The sequence below is a fragment of the Choristoneura fumiferana genome, chromosome 16, assembly GCF_025370935.1.
Source record: "Choristoneura fumiferana chromosome 16, NRCan_CFum_1, whole genome shotgun sequence".
Lineage (NCBI taxonomy): Eukaryota > Metazoa > Arthropoda > Insecta > Lepidoptera > Tortricidae > Choristoneura > Choristoneura fumiferana.
This window is the reverse complement of record NC_133487.1, coordinates 6,620,152-6,637,006: the sequence shown is the minus strand read 5'-3', so window position 1 is coordinate 6,637,006 and position 16,855 is coordinate 6,620,152. Positions and strand designations below refer to the sequence as shown.

Sequence of the window (16,855 nt, the reverse complement as noted above, 5' to 3'; positions counted from 1 at the left end):
CATTAGCCTATCCTTGCTTTTATAGTTTATTATCTCTCTCTCTCTTCTTATCGAACACTCTTGTCAAAATGGTTGTGGTTGCGCAGACCAGGTACAGGGACACATGTCCGGTGGACCCCAAACTTTCCCGAGAACTGCTAGCTTAGCGTTACACTGAGATTTTAGCTGGTTAAAAACGTACTGCAGTTCATCATACTGCGCTATGACTGTGTACTGTCAGCAGATTATGTACTTTAAGTACACAGGTATTACCGTGAGTGCGGGACTTATGAGGCTCCTTGGAGAAATGCAGGCGGCGTGCGGCGGTCGTGCGCTTGCGCATGTAGGCTAGTGAAGTTCCTTTACGTATCGTTATTTTAATGTATCGATCAGCGGTATAAGAAGTGAACATTTTCTTTAGGCATGAGATTTGACGAGCATGAGATTTTAGGATGAGAATTTACAGGGAAGGAAAACAACGTGAGAAAACCTGCACACAGCTGCAAAGAAATTTAAGTGTGTGCATGAAGTTCCCAACCCGTATTGGTTTCCCAAGCCTAACATTTATGTTGTACTTTTATAATTAAAAAAAAATATATTATATATATGCAAAAAATAATTACGACATTTATTAAAACAAAACAACCGATACTTTTGATACTATATTAGTAATATCGAATCGACACAAGGCTTACGATTTTTAAAGGGGTAGATAGAAGAGCAAGTTAGTGTTGTACAACGCTCGACAAGATTTTTTAACTAGCATATCATCTAACTAAATTTACGAACTTGACAGAACAACATACGAGCGGAAAAACTCGCCTATGTATGCATATACGAACATACGCGTCCGTCTTTTTGACGCTTAAAATGTATCGATACATTACAATGCGATATATATCGATACAAAGCAACGTGTGGACATCCTTATTAATGCACACTGCGCGTACGTAGGGGACAGGGATGTCACACAGTGTTTAATGACTAGATGCGTATGCGGTTATAAAAATAGAAGTTAAATGATGAATGTAAAGCATGAAATTATTTGTTCGTCGCATGGAAGCATTTGCATTTTGTACTCACCGGTCAGTCCCGTGGCTTCGCTCGCGTAAAAAAATTGTTCTGACAGTTGAATTGAAATTGCGGAATTTTACTAAACGCCCATAGAAATTTGTGAAAATTACAACGTGTCCTTCATTTAAGTGTAATGAATAAGGCATAAAGGAGAGCAAATCTCTCAAAGGAATCTTCTCTAATTGTACTAATAGTAGGTACCCAATTAATTGTGGTTCTTAGACAAAAAATAAGTATATAGTAGTAAAAAATAAGTATGTAGTAGTTCCTTGTTTCTGTAAAAAAGGTTGCCTGGAAGAGATCGCTCTTAAGCGATAAGGCCGCCTATTGCTCACCTTGTATTTTTTTCTCTGTGTATCTGTTTTCTGTATCGCTTACTATGTCTGGTGTACAATAAAGAGTCTTTGTATTGTATTGTATATACTGGTACTTTAGTTTTTCATTCAAGTAGGTATATAAAATTAAATCACTTTTGATTAAGGAATATGCTAATTATGAACTTTGCCAATAGGTATTCAAAGTTTTTTATACACGGAAAAAATGCAACATAAACAGAAACTAACTCCACAATTAGTGCATTAGAAATACCCAAATTGAAATAACTAGCTGGACCCATTTTTTGCTGGTCACAAAAACTTAAAACTAATGTGACCAATTCACGCGTTAAATTAGAGACAGTTATTGATGTTCATGCATGTCAAATTGACATCTTTTCCGCTCCAGATAAAGCTCAGAGTATGGACTGTAGAGGTTAACGGAGAGCAATCTGATGTGAAGCTCGTACACTCGATGTGTGCTCGTTGAAGTAACAATAGGCAAGCCATATAGCACCTATCGGAGAACAGATGGCCGGTGAGGTCGAAGAGTTTGCTAATGGATACCGCGGATTGGCAAGCACAGCGTAGGACGTCCACCAACGAGATGAACGGATAATCTGGTTAAATCCGCGGGTTCAGGGTTAATGCAGGCCGCTTCCAACCGAAGTAACTGGAGGTCTATGGAGGAGGCGTGTGTCCAACAGTGCATGTTCTACGGCTGATATAGTACGTTGTGTCTTAAGGGCGGTAAATAAGGAATTACGAACGAGAGTCTATTATAAGCTTGAGGTCCTGGGTTCGATTCCCGGCCGGGGCAGACATTTGTATGAATAATACGAATGTTTGTTCTCGGGTCTTGGATGTTTAATATGTATTTAAGTATGTATTTATCTATAGAAGTATGTTTATCCGTTGCCAAGTACCCATAATACAAGCTTTGCTTAGTTTGGGACTAGGTCAATTGGCGTCAAACGTCTCTTAATATTTATTGTTGTTATTGAGTGATTTTATTGTGGTTTTCATTATAAAGTTTCCATTAAAATTTACCCACTTGTTACTGCTATCACTATCTCAGCCTATAGGTATCGTCCCACTGCAAGACACAAGTTTCCTCTCAAAATGAGAAGGCTTAGGCCGTACCTAGTTCCCACGCACGCGGACCCAGTACAAATCGGGAACTTAACACACCAAAAAATTTCTTCTCGGGTGTGTGTGTTTTTAACCCCCGACGCAAAAAGAGGGGTGTTATAATTTAAGTTTGACCGCTATGTGTGTCTGTGTCTCTGTCTGTCTCACCGTAGCTCTCAAACGGGAGAACCGATTTGAATGCGGGTTTTTCATTTGAAAGTAGGGTTTCTAGCGATGGTTCTAAGACATGTTTTATCAAAATCTGTTTAGCCGTTCTTGAGATATTGAATTTTGAAGTGACAATGTCGGGGGTTTACAAAGTTTTTGTTGGTTAGGTTATTCTACACCGTAAAGTTTACTTGTTGATATTTACTTGTTACGATATTTAACGTCTTTTCACGTACACTTTCGCAAGCTTTCGGAGCATGCAAGTGGCACGCTGCGACCACGCGTCTTGCGATGAAGACATGTCTGTTTATTTGTATAAATATAAATAGAAAAGGTATAGTCAGCCAGTTTGTCCATCAGTTAAGATCTTTTTTCTCACATATTTGATGTTAATACATCTTTCAGCGTAATAGCTGTAATTAATATCAAATAATCTTCTTCTATCCCTTGGAGCAGCAAAAATCAAACTTCTAAGTCAACTCAAACAAAGGGTACTTCCAGTTGTCCTCATCTTGACTTATATACGTCCCATGGCTGGGCACAGGCCTTCTCTCAGAATGAGAGGCCTTGGGCTGTAGTTCCTTCCTACACAGGCACAGTGCGCCGCAGTGTCCGTATTTAAAGCTTCTACTCAATTTCAATGTAATTTTGGACATATGAACTCTGCTGTAAATTATAAATTGGCACTTACAGTGAAATATTATTGAGTTTTCTTTAGCGTTGTTTACTTTCGAAGTTTGTAACTATAGTATAATAATAATCAGATAATTTGGCGCACAAAGTAAGAAATGTAAAGTAAGTAATTTTTATAAATTTAGGTAACTAAATGGATACATAGATAGATACGTATTTAAAATACATTAAACACCCAAAGACTCAAACAAACACTTATGGTGATAGATGTGTTTGTGTGATTTGTGTGTTTTCTTGAAGGTGGAGAAACTGCATGAGCACGCATATCTTGTATAAACGTAGCTATCATAAGGTCGCGGGTGAGCAAAGTAATTATTTTAGTTCATTAAACACTTGTATTTTTTAAATATACTTCAAGCTTCATAGTCAGGTCTGAAGCATAGAGCTATCATCCGGTCGCTCGGTCTTCTAGTTCCAATATCAAAGCTAAAGAAGTTTTATCTTACAAAAGAGAGCAATTAGAGCAATTTATAATTTGAAGACGCGTGAATCTCTAAGATCTTTTTTTAAGGAAACAGTTATCCTAACCCTGCCGTCGCTTTATGTTTTTGAAATAATCATGTAAGTATGTAAAGAAGAACATATGTGATTTTCGCACTAACGTCGATAAACCAAAGGCTACTAGAAACACAGGGAAGCTTAAAATTCTATCTTACAGACTGGCTAAAACCAAACAGTCGTTTCTGGAAAATTGCATACGTTTTTATAATAAAATTCCAAAAAATATTATAAATGAATCAGATACAAAATTCAGATCTATTGTCAAGAAGACATTAATATCTAAGGCGTATTATAAAGTAAATGATTATATCATGGACAGGGATATTTGGAAATAATTCCGCATTAGCGATCCCTTCAAATAGCGAACCTATACTGTGGTAAAAATAAAGTTGTGTTAAATACTTGTGATGTGCCAAAGTCAAATATACTGTTGTATGTTGACTTTGACATTAAGTATACTAATCCTAAAATGGCCAAATTGTTGATCCGACTCTGTTAATTGTCACGGTCGATATAATTTAATAATATTGTAAATCTGTTTAAAAAATATTCCTCGTTTAGTTTCTTGCCGGATTCTTCTCAACAGAGGTTTTTCCGAACCGGTGGTAGTTTTTTTTTGACATTCGTGCTTGTTACAGCCTAAATTGAATAAAGATATTTTGACTTTGACTTTGATACTTTGAAACGCGTATCATTTAAAAAGTACGAAAGAAAGAAATCATTTATTCGTGAAAATTACAAATAGATAATGTGTTAAAATGATCAACATCTGACTTATTTTCCCATATATTTCAAAATCTAGTAACGCTGCCAAAATATATATTTCAAATTAGGTATCGCAACGACATACATTTTCGTAGAGTTGTATACGTTTTAATGACATACTTATTTGTTTTATGAATGAAAGTTTGGCATTTTGCCTACGTTTGGTGACGTCAAAATATGGGATTTGTGGCGACGACTTGGTCACCCCAATCATGCGAGAAATTTAGACCTATCGTGAAAATTGAGCTAAAGCTAGTGGAGACTGGTTTATGTTAAGTGTTAAGACAATTTTAGAATTTAATGTCGGTTAACTTCCGTGGTTTTGACTCATAGTCAAAATACCACGCACAGGACTTATCTACAGACAGTCTACTCGTGACCACGGCCACTGTATGTTGCCGAAACGTCGAGGTAAATATTACTCGTGTGTGTCAGCATGATAAGTCCCGTGCGTGGTAAGTTTTGAATTATTGCTATGTGATGAATAGTTTAATATATTTGTAATATCGATACAGAGGCGTCCCAAAATGATACACGAGATAAAATATTTTACACAAAAGGCGATGAATTTGGAATTGAATTTGGATTGTTTTGACGCATAATTATTAATAACAAATTACGAAATCGATTAGTATTTATAACAATCAATCTACACAACATTAACAACATTCCGAAGTCTGTTCATAATTATTTTTCAATTATTTACAAATAATAGGTATGTAATATAGACAAATAAAAAATTTAATAATAATGACTCTCCTTGAATAGTTGATAGGTACTAATGGGCAGTGGTGATTATTGCCCACCAGATGACCCTCTTGCTCGTTTTCCTCCCGGTCATAAAAAAAAAATTCTAAAACTAGAAGAAACTATTAAAAACTTCCACGTGGCATGGACTCAAAGATGGGGTCCATTTCCTCGGTGTATCCCAATGCTAAAGCCCGGTTTCAACCGCAAGCGGATGACTTAGTTTAACGTACAACGATAGGCTGCATCGAAGTACTTACACCCGTCCTCTATGAAGATGGTCGATGTAAGTTAAACTATGTCATTAATGAGTCCGCTCCGCTCGCGTTGGTGACTGTGGCGCGCAATGAGTCAATTCCAGGGTATGCAGCAGGTACATGCTGACGGTGGTGCCGGTACTGATACCCTAACAGCTGCCTACCTCGGAAGTTGTGTCCGTACCTACTTAGGCTCCCAAAACTGAATGGCAGAAAATTGTACTCAGAGCCGATTAAGTCATAAATGGGCATTTGAAACTTTTCAAATGAAAAATATTGTCACAACTGTACACGGTTTTTACAATAAATGCTTATCGTTTCTTGAAAAAGGTCTCTATATTTGCAGAGCTTTAATTATTATATGTGACATTTCATATTTAATTATGAGAATGTGTTACAAAAATGTAGCTACAAAAAGGCAAATAACATGAACAACACATTGTGGTTGGTTCCCTTCGTGTCCCCTCGGATTTCCTGTTCTTTGAGATAAGCGTATTTTTAAATTTTTAATGGGTACGTGCGGCGGTTTCAGTAAGTAATTAGTCTGCTTTCAACTTTAATAAGTATTCTCGATAACTTTTCTTAAAAAAACTGAGAACTTCTGGTTAAGTAGGAAATGATATAACGTACTTATTGAATTCAGAGATAACGCGTGCATAATTTTATCGCAGTGCGTGAGACTGCGTAAAGATTTGTAATTTACCCTTCACGTAGCGTAGCGGCAGGTAGTGTTTTGTTCCTGAATTGCCTTTCAAGTAACGCAATCCGTATCAAAGCTCCGTGCTTCCGGCGCCAAGCCTGCTATCCTCTGTACAAACAATACGCTGAAATCGTAACAAAATATTTTTTATCGGATACTAGCTAACAGTAGCGTGTTTTAAACATGGCCGCGGCCCGCGGGCGCGCTCAGTACACTCGCAACCGGTGACCGATGCGCGCGTCAACTATAACAAATTAAAATATCGATAAAAAAACAACATTGCAACCAAAACTGTGAATAAGTGTACAACGGCGATTTCCGGCTCCGAACATAAAACAGACGTGGGTTTTTTTTAAATTCAAAAACGCGGGAGCGACTTTCGGACGCGTTCACGTGGATACCGGCAAGGCGGATTCCAAATTTGAATTCGTCAAGGTCCATTCAAGATATTGGCGCGTTTAGTGCCAGTTCGCGGCACTTTCGTTTAGTTAGTGCATCACAGGTGAGTGACATCTCTAAAGCTAATGGAGCTTTATTTTTAGAATTTTAGACTAGCGTGCGCGGGATGCTCAGACCAACTATTTTTGGTTCACAACCGTAACTGAATGCTCGTATTACATACATACATTCCTGCTTAATTGCAACTTTAAAGTTGTACATTGTTGAACGTAAACAGACCTAAATACAAATAACCGCAAACCTTTAAAAATATAACCTTTCTGTCATGAATCACATTAACCGCCATATGAACAGTTTCAAATCATGAACGCACATTTACCTTGTGTAGTGTGAATTATGCCAATATGTCCTACATTATTGCGGCGGCAACGGCATATATTACTTAACAGTATAACCACTGTCACAGCACGACGCATGACATTTCTATTGCTAGAACTAACGAGTTCATTTACTTATTTGCAACTTGCGAATTGAGACGCGCTAATTGGTAATTAAAGTTATGAAAGCAGTTAAACCATTGTTTAAATTTGATGGCCACCAGAGATAGTATATTAGTATAACTATAATAACTGGCATTATATTCATTAAAATATAAAGTAGACAATAAATATTTCAAGCATCGCGCGTTCATTTCAGTAATCAGCATTAAATTGTTAAAATTTAGGGTAGGTAGGTACATCATCTATTATTTTTAGGAAACTGAATTCTATCCTCCTGGGTCCTGACGTGTTTTAACAAACTTAGAGCTTAAGACCTAGATATGGTTGTCCTGCTTTGTCATTTTGGATATTATTTCAAAATTCTTAGAATTCTTTATTCAAGGAACAATTTGTACTTTAAGTACATTCGGCCGTTATTCTTAGTGTTAATTAGTCCTTTATAAAGTACGCGAGGACCCAGGAGCTACGAATAATAATTCTTTCGTAGCCCAGGAGGCTATAATAAAAACCCGTCTATTGATATTAGGTAGGATAGGAACATATTCAAAGCAAACAAAATTTATTTGAAAGGTGACTTTAGTTTTGAGCTTGTCATAAAAATCTGTGTGAATATCTTTCTTGGCTCTTAAATTGAACATTTTTGTACATAATACTTAAGTTTCAGTTTAGAGATAAATTCTTGTAAGTAGTTGCTACAGAAACATTTATGTCATGTTTCAAGGTGATAAGGTGCTCTAATTGCCTAATACTATTTGGTTAATGAGTACTTGATGAGTACTGATATACCTATCGTTAATTTATATACGTTTGTTTTAATAAAAAAAATGTCCTACAAATTTGTCCACGTGACGGCTTTCGATATTTTTCATGGAGACAATCATCAACTTCATCATGAAAAATAACTTTTTGGTAAAAATTTAATTTTTAATATAAGCTTCTTTTGCTGACTGTACTTTTTGTCGACTTGACTTGCATTGTCACCCAAACTAAATTTGCATTCAAGTCGATGCCATTAACCGTTGAAGAGTTTCGTCCTGCGGAGACAATCCTGTCCGGACTACCAGGATGTCACTACCAGATTATTGTATTGTCACGCAATGAGGGCTATCGCGTATGAATTCGCCACAAGAGGCGCTAGTGTAGCGTGAGGTCTCCGAAATGTCAAATCTCATAGTTTTTGGGTGAGCTACGCGGGTTTATTTATAATTAGAATAATTTTTTGAATATTTCGCAATATCTGAAATTAATTATGGCAAATATGCGTTCCGGGGCAATGAATTTCTGTGTTTTGTCCTCCCTTTTTTCTGAACAAAACGGGGACTATACAACACTGATATTAGATATTTTTATGGTACGGTTCTAAGGTGTTTAAATATGATTTTAATCTAAACTTTGTTTTCACGCCCGTAATAACAGACTTTGAAAGCCATACTTAAAAACCTCACGCAACAGGGCGCCATCTAGTGAGACAAAAAACGATAGCCCTCATTTACATAAGTATTCCTAATTTCAAGTAAATCTGACTACTGGAAAATGCTCAAATTTAACTTGCAATATTTGACTACAGACAGACAGAGAACGGGACAGGTGAAACGAAATAATGCTTGTAAAATATATCTGCCTTCGATTGAAAACAATCGTTTTAAAGTAGTTTTTTAGATAAAAAAATACCGATGAAATGTAATGAAAAGAAAAAGAAAACAAATAAGAAACGCCTGATGATTAAAGCTCTTTCTTAAACTCTTTTACTTCAACATTTTTACACGCATGACGTCGGGCCTCGTACAGCCTTGTCCTTCGTTAGTTTTGCTGTAAAATCATTAACCGAACGTCAAAGTAATCAAATCACAAGACAGACACGCATATAATTAAAACAGTGAACAAAAATACCTACATAGATAACGAAAGCCACAAAACTTTATCAGTTCACTTTATAAGTAGTGGTTGCGGGAGTTATAAAACAATATTTATAAAGTCATTTTACAGAGTACTTAGTTAAGTTCAGTGTGTTAAAATGATAAAATAACGTAATAAAGACTTTTAAAGAGCTTGAGTAAATTACTCAAGCATCTTTGTTCAAACTTATATTAAGTATTCACTAGCTCTTTCCCGTCACTTCGTTCGTGTAGGTACACCATTAGCATTTAGAAGCGCAAGAAATGTAGTATTTGATTAATATTTAATCATATTTATAAGTATAAGCAAGTTATGATAATTAATTAGCAAAAGCAAACAGAAAAGTTCTGTTTTCTTTGTAATGTTTAAGTAGAAAAATAACATCATTATTTAATCAAAACAACTCCATAATTTCTCGCAACAAGACACTAAAAGCCTCGTTTCAGATACAGTGTTGCATTGCATGATCGCGTATCTTTTTGCGTCTTTTCTAAACTATCATGATACAAGTCGGTGCCTATACGAAACAAAATGCGATTAGCTACTTATAATGAAATGATACAAACAAATGTATCACAACAAGCAACAAACATATTTTCACATCATAGTTCTTTCTCTCTGGCGCTCTATCTCTCACGTATTGTATTTTGAATCGGAAACTTTTGGTCAAAGCAATTAAGATTGGTAAAGAAATTAAGTAAAATATGTATTGGCCACTTAAGTACCTATCAAAAGTGATAAGCCATATCGTGCGAACTTGTTTGTGAGATTATAACCAGCTTTACCAGACTTGTTCGGATTTAAACACTGGCTGTGGAATTTGTAATAAGCTGACATAAAAACTGGACTATTGTAGGCAGTTTGGTTGGTCGTAGGTACCGCGATTTCGTATTCAATTCAGACATTCGACGATTTTCACAAGGTATTTGTTAAGAAATTAGAAATACAATCACGCGTTAAAGGAGATAAAGTGACATTACGATAACTTGTAATTTTGGAAATTAGAATACATTCACATTGCAGAAAACCAGAAAGATAAATAAAGCTACGCTCCAGAAATCAAAACAGGGGGGCTACTATATAAATATATAATAAATAAATTCGTGTAGGACCTACCGTCCCTCTCACTCTCGTATTAAGAAGGTGCTCACTATACTCACTATACGCTTAGTTACGAGTATGTAGGTACATATATACTATAGTGTACATAGCGAAATTTTCCTATGTATTCTTGAAACGGCAACTATCAACTTACTTTACGTGGCATAATTCGTCGCTTGTGTGTTCATACAGAATACTGAAACTGTCTTGCACTTGAAGGCGGAGGAGCAAAGTAGAGATTGTGAATAGTTCATTAATCAGGCCTCCGCAAAGTAACAATAAATCAAAACTAAGAAGCATTTAAAGTCGCCAAGAGCAGTTCAGGATTATTTTCAGCGTACAAGTTTGCTGTGGGCTTATTCGTTACTCTGATTACACGAAGATTATACTGTTGAAACATAATTTTTTACACCCTTTGTAATGAGACACAAACTCAAAGCCCTCATGAGAATACTTTTTTTGGCATATGTTTCCTGCGGGCTTTCATCTACATCTGAATACGTAGAAATACAACAAAAAGTACAAAATGACCATGTCCTTTTTTACACCTAACAATTAAACTCATAGTACTTACTCGTAGGTATTATCTAATATATACAATTCTCGTGTCACAGTGTTTGTGACTAAACTCCACCGAAACGGCTTGACCGATTTTTGAAATTTTTTGTGTCTATTCGGTAGGTCTAAGAATAGAACGTAAACTATTTTTCATACTTCTACGCGGACGGAGTCGCGGGCAACAAACAGATAGTTATTTATACAAATTTTATATTTACACGACGAAGGAAACAAGATAGTAAGTACCAATAAATTAAATAAATTAAATTAAAAAACTCGTCAATAAATTAAACTCGTATTATAAATCATCATCTGCAACATGCTTCGTCATAAAAAGTAGTCTAAAACCCTCCTTGCATTGTACCCGGCTCAAACGTCCCAACATTAAACTCATTGACATTTAAATAAGGACGTAAACTTCGTTCGTCAGTTAACATCATTCTATTTATAGAAAGCTACACACTCCCCGATTAACTTAGAAGTTATATTTTATTTCGAGAATGTACAGTTTTCCTAGGACTAGAAGCTGCGAGTATACCTCTCTAGACAAGTTCGTATGTGACACTCAGTGGAACTTTGTTGCAGGGCGCTTCCTGTTCTTATCAAGTTTTGTTTGATACATGCGGCAAATGCTGACTGCGACAGAGTTCTACTGAATGTCACGCACAACGCACAAGCTTGTCAACGTGTAGCTCAACGCTTGTTATCAAATACTCTGCGAGGTTTCAGGTTAGAGCACGTGACGAGCCGACCTCGAGTCGACAATACTTTTCCCGCAAAGTGAGTGTTAAAAGGTCGATGACATCGCAATCCGAGTAATTCAAGTTCGGCTTCGTAACCCCTGAGACTGATTGTGATGTAATGAATACAATACGAGTACCAAAGACTTTGTCCTCTGCCACTGTCGATTTGCTTTAAAGTTAATTGTTTGGCAATTGCCTTTTTTATTCGGGATCCTCTTCTTTAGGCTTATTTCTGTATACTTATTCTCTTAAGTTTATTTCTGTATAAGTACTGTATCTAGAATACATTTCAAAGAACAGAAAAGAGATGCCGGCTTCCAGCATCTCTTTTCTGTTTTTTTCAAATGTGGAATGGAACCAGAATCTTCGCCAATCCGGAGTGCGCGCTAAATCCCGTACACCACCTCACAACACAGAATACCTACTTACGAACTAACTTTTAATATGGAATGGACTTGGGGTTTTTCTATCTAGCTATGATTTGGGTACTTTCAAAAGGTGAGTGTATCGCCCATTGCAAGGCCAGCAACGCACCCGCAGCCCTAATAATGCTGTAGGTGTCCACGGGCGGCGGTGTTCACTTACCACCGGGTGACCCGCCTGCTCGTTTTCCAGCTGTTCGATAAAACAAAGACTAACGGACCGACAGCCTAGGGTCACTTTTCTTGTGTTAACACCTATGTCGTGGATCAGGACATTTTTCAATGAGGGCTAAAAGACAGGCGAAAATTGCTAGATGGCGTTAGTATCGAGAGGTTTTTTTTGACGTTAAGGTGATTTTCCACGTGGCGAGACGAGAATTGAAATTGAATACAAATTGCAATTCTCGTCTCGCCTCGTCTCGTCTCCCCTCGCCGGTGGAAAATCACCATTACGGTCTTTCTTGCAATTGGCTCATTTATTTATTAGCCAGTTGCAAGCAAGACCGTAACGCCAAAAAACCTCACCTCACCTCGCCTGTCTTTTAGCCCTCATTGGATAGTTTCCTGGGTAAAATAAAAATAATATACCTAATAATTCCATTTAGCTAGTCCGTCAGTTAGGTAATCAGAAAATATTGGACCAAGTGGCCAAGTGGTTAGAGAACCTGACTATAAAGCTGGTCTCAGGTTCGACCCTGGCTGTGGCAGACATTTCTACTTAATGCGAATGTTTGTTCTCGGGTCTTGGATGTTTAATATGTATTTCAGTAGGTATGGATTTACCTATTTAAGTATGTTTGTTCCATTGCCTACTACCCATACTACAAGCTTTGCTTAGTTTGAGACATGGTCAATTGGTGTCAATAATGTCCCATGATTATTTATTTGTATTTTTTTCTTCTGCCAATCAAACAAAAAAAAACAAAAATGAACAGCGTCAAAATTCAAGTGCTGGGGCTCGTGACAAAATGCGGGACTTTAACTGGCTACATATTAATATTTTTTTGTTTAATAAGTCAAAAATTAATACTAGACTATTGTTGATACTTATAGATTTTTGAACGCGCTTCAATTTAATTTCAATATTTACCAGCTGACATAGAAAATCCAGTAGTAAGCAAGTGTGTCACTGTCAGTTGATTCTAGCAGGCTATTAGCATTGAACTCGAAAATAAGAGCCGAGGTCAACGACCTTCACACGTTGCAGTAATCTCTCAGAGAAAGTCCGATTGATGCAGTTTCCGAATCATCTTTCGACGTGCTTCTGAGACTTTGTTTAATTCACAACAGTTTAAATAAAAACTCAATGAGTGATGAAAATATTTTTTCCGGGTAAATATTTAATCAAAATATAGACAAAATATAACATTGGATTAGAATCAAAGTCAAAGTCGCTCAATTTAGCGTCAAAAGTTATTCAATTTAGGCTATAACAAGCACTTATGAATGTCAAAAAAAATCTACTACCGGTTCGGAAAAACCTCTGCTGAGAAGAATCCGGCAAGAAATCGTTTTGGTATATTCAGCCAAAATAAAATAATAGGAAAAAATTTAAACGACCTGATACGATCCCGGAAATTTCTTAGCAGAAAGTAAACGAGCAACAAAACACAAGGTGTATGCTTTAAAAAATGTGTGTGGTTATGGTTATTCTTGTGACCATTCAGCTTAAGGCACTTGTCCCACCGCCGACGATGAGCGAGAAGCGAGTAGAGCGAGTAACTAGAAACGAGTGGGCGAGCAGCGAGAAGCGAGTGTAGTTTTGTCGCTCGGCTGTAAGCGAGTGTTCGCGTGCGACGTGCGATTACTCGCTCCACTCGACTCGCTCGTGCGAGGCGGCCGCCAAGCTGACATCGCTGAGCGAGTATCTATAGCTCAGCGAGTTTTATAGCTCTTGTCGCTGCGACAAAAGATGTAAGAGCGAGTTCTCGCCGACAGTGTGAACAGCCAGCGATCAACTATTAATATATGTGTCTCTTTTACTCACACAGGATCTTATATCTTTTGTTCGTTTCTTGAGCGAGAAAATAGTAGATAGCCAATCGTTTCCTCGCTGGCGGTGAGACAAGTGCCTAACGAATATTGAAGTAGGTATAACTTTGAAATATAATTCCCACGTTCACGCTAACCGCAATGTCTTGCAGCAAATAAAATAGGAAATACTAATGGTCTAACCGCAATGCAATATTATTGAATTGCAATTATTTGACAGTGTATCATCGAAGGATAAAAGCGGAACCCGACTCGGTGTTGCTCAAAGGCCAAATGTTAGGGAATCAACCCTTTCAACGCTGTAGGAAATTCAAGATCGCGGTTGGCTAAAGGGAGGGCTCTAGACGCAACACTCAATGATGACGGACGGAGCAGACGACTACTGTGTGGCTCTAAACGGTAAATGGGTGAAATCCTCATGGGGGGTTGATGGCTAAAGCTCCCTAACTATCATAAAGACTCATAGAAGGGTTTTAGTACCTAGATATTCCCAAAAAAACAGGTTGCTTTTTTCCACTACGCTACTTATGTGCAAAATTTTGTACGCGGGGACTTAGGAGGTTAAAACTTTATCGAGTACCGAGTAGGTACGGATAAGGCTCAGGGATGATCAAAACTTTCAGTAGGTACCTAATGTGTGTGATTTTCCAGCACCTCACTACCTCCGCTCTCAAATAAATTGCATCTAGATGATATAAGTAGTCCTACAAACCTAGATGCAGCTAATTCATTTCAAATTAGCTTGGCTATAAATGAGATTCCAAGAAACATACGGGTAACAGGCAAGATGCGGGTTAAATAGAAGCCATTGATACCGCAATGCCATCGGCAAATAAAATTTGATGCCACGCTAATTAAGTATGTAGTAACACCTAGTTACTTGCTATAGGCAGTAAATGCCATTTGGCCACTAGAACGTACCCACCATCTAAAGCATTTTATTGAATACTAGCTATCGCCTGCGACTTCGTCTGCGAAGAATTCGGCTATCATTATCCCTTAGGAGCTGTGCAATTTTCCGCGATGAAAGTAGTCTAACGGCTGATCCAGATACTATATTGTCACTATTTGTCGGAATATAAAGTAGAATGGCAGTGTTTTGTTTTTATATTTTATATGAAAGATCAAATTCAAGAATGACCTCGTAAAACACATTTAATTCGCTTCAGTAAGTTTTGCGCAGCGAAGCATGGTACCGGTTGGCATGGTTGAATCTGCGACTCTGCGTACAAGTTCATAATTATGGGAATAAAAAACACATGTGGATACTACGCCTAAAATTACACGCGTTACATATAACCACGATTTCTTTTCCTCTAAATGTATCCTCATGAAATATTAGGCAAACTTAGATAAGGTTCCTAGTAAAGTGATCACATTGGCAGCTTAGGAGCTGAATCATACAATTTCGAAAACAGTGAAGCGAAATGTTGATTACTTTAACGTTCCCGGAAGGGGCAGGACATGGACAGTTCACCGTTGAGTGTTGATAAAGTCAAATAAGTACATGTTATACTAAAATATTGTCTATCAATAGGTAGTGGTAGGTATGACACTGAATTTTGTAGAAAATAAATTAAAATACATAATGTTGATTTATTGACACTGTAGTGAATGGAAACTATAAAACCAAATAAACTCATGTCTTCTATTAAAATCTCCAATAAAATTTTTACTAACTAAAAGTCATCGTTCTTACGTAATATAAGCTGCCCAAATATTACCTATATTTGAAGGTTCCTATTATCATAATATTATCTATTCAAGGGACACTTAAGTGCTACACATTTAAAATTAAATGTATCTTGACTTAAGTGCGGAGAGAAAAACTGAGTTCCGCATAAATAATTGAATACTGTTTAACGATTTAGAAAAAAAAGTTTAATTATTCACTGGTATGTGTGCTGGTAATTACAAATCATTAACGGATTAAAGAACAAACGAGCCTGATTGATAATTTATTCTCAAATTAACCAAATGAATCGAGATTGAGCAGACCGTGTAATGGGCGTGACTTCATCTCCGATAGTGTGACCTATAAAGATAAACATCATTCTTGAAATATTTACTGTTGAGGATTAAACGCACAAACTTGAGAAGAACTCCCACGTAAAACGAGTAGAAAACAGATACAAATGTAACTAAATATTTCCAAATTAAATTCATGTCACATCAAACATCATCACCTAAATGGAAAATGGGACTCCATTTAATTTCTACTCTTTTATAAGGTACTTTAGTAGGAAATAGAGCATTGTGCGCTATGAATTAATTTCTATAAAAAAATAACCGACATAATCAACGCTGAAAAAAGTTTTAATCCTATAAATATCAGATGAGCGAAACTTGACGTAAATTCTTATTTTTTTCTTACACAGTGGAGTAAGGGATATTTAACCGAATATTAGCGTAATAAAATAAACTATTCACAAAACTTACCTAATTCTATTCATTCTTTATAAGTAGCAATATATCACAAAAACCAAAATGAACAGAAAAACTATAATTTATAATTTTGCGACATATTACTTATAACCTTTTTTTTGACGTTCATTTATTATTTGTTGGCGCCATTTCATTGATGTTTGGGGTGTTTTTTCTACGATCGCGGTTGAAATGTTTTATTTATGAGTAAGTTCTCAGAAGGCAGGCCCTTCTTGTAAACCCTAAAAAGGTGAGAAACTCCGTGTGGGAATCCTGTCGGAACTTTTTACGGGATATCGGTGCCACCAAACGGGTCCAAACGGATGGTCGAATATTTTTTGAGGTAATGTTTTGTTTGGTCGAATTATTATAACGTTTTAAACTTTCGTGATTCTCACTCATAGTCAAAATACCACAAACGGGGCTTATCACGCTATTATTATACAAGTAATATTTACCTCGACGCAACGTTACAGTTGCCGTGGTCACGA

General features: G+C 36.8%; 1 protein-coding gene across 1 annotated transcript in view; it reads left to right on the top strand.

The window, feature by feature from the left end:
* The first annotated feature begins 6,524 nt into the window (after positions 1-6,524).
* The window catches only part of LOC141436476 (monocarboxylate transporter 12), a 46,281-nt gene continuing 35,950 nt past the window's right edge, over positions 6,525-16,855 (top strand). Inside the window, exon 1 of the mRNA XM_074099475.1 lies at positions 6,525-6,831. The gene's annotated coding sequence lies outside the window, so the exon portion shown is untranslated. The remainder of the gene's footprint in view (positions 6,832-16,855) is intronic.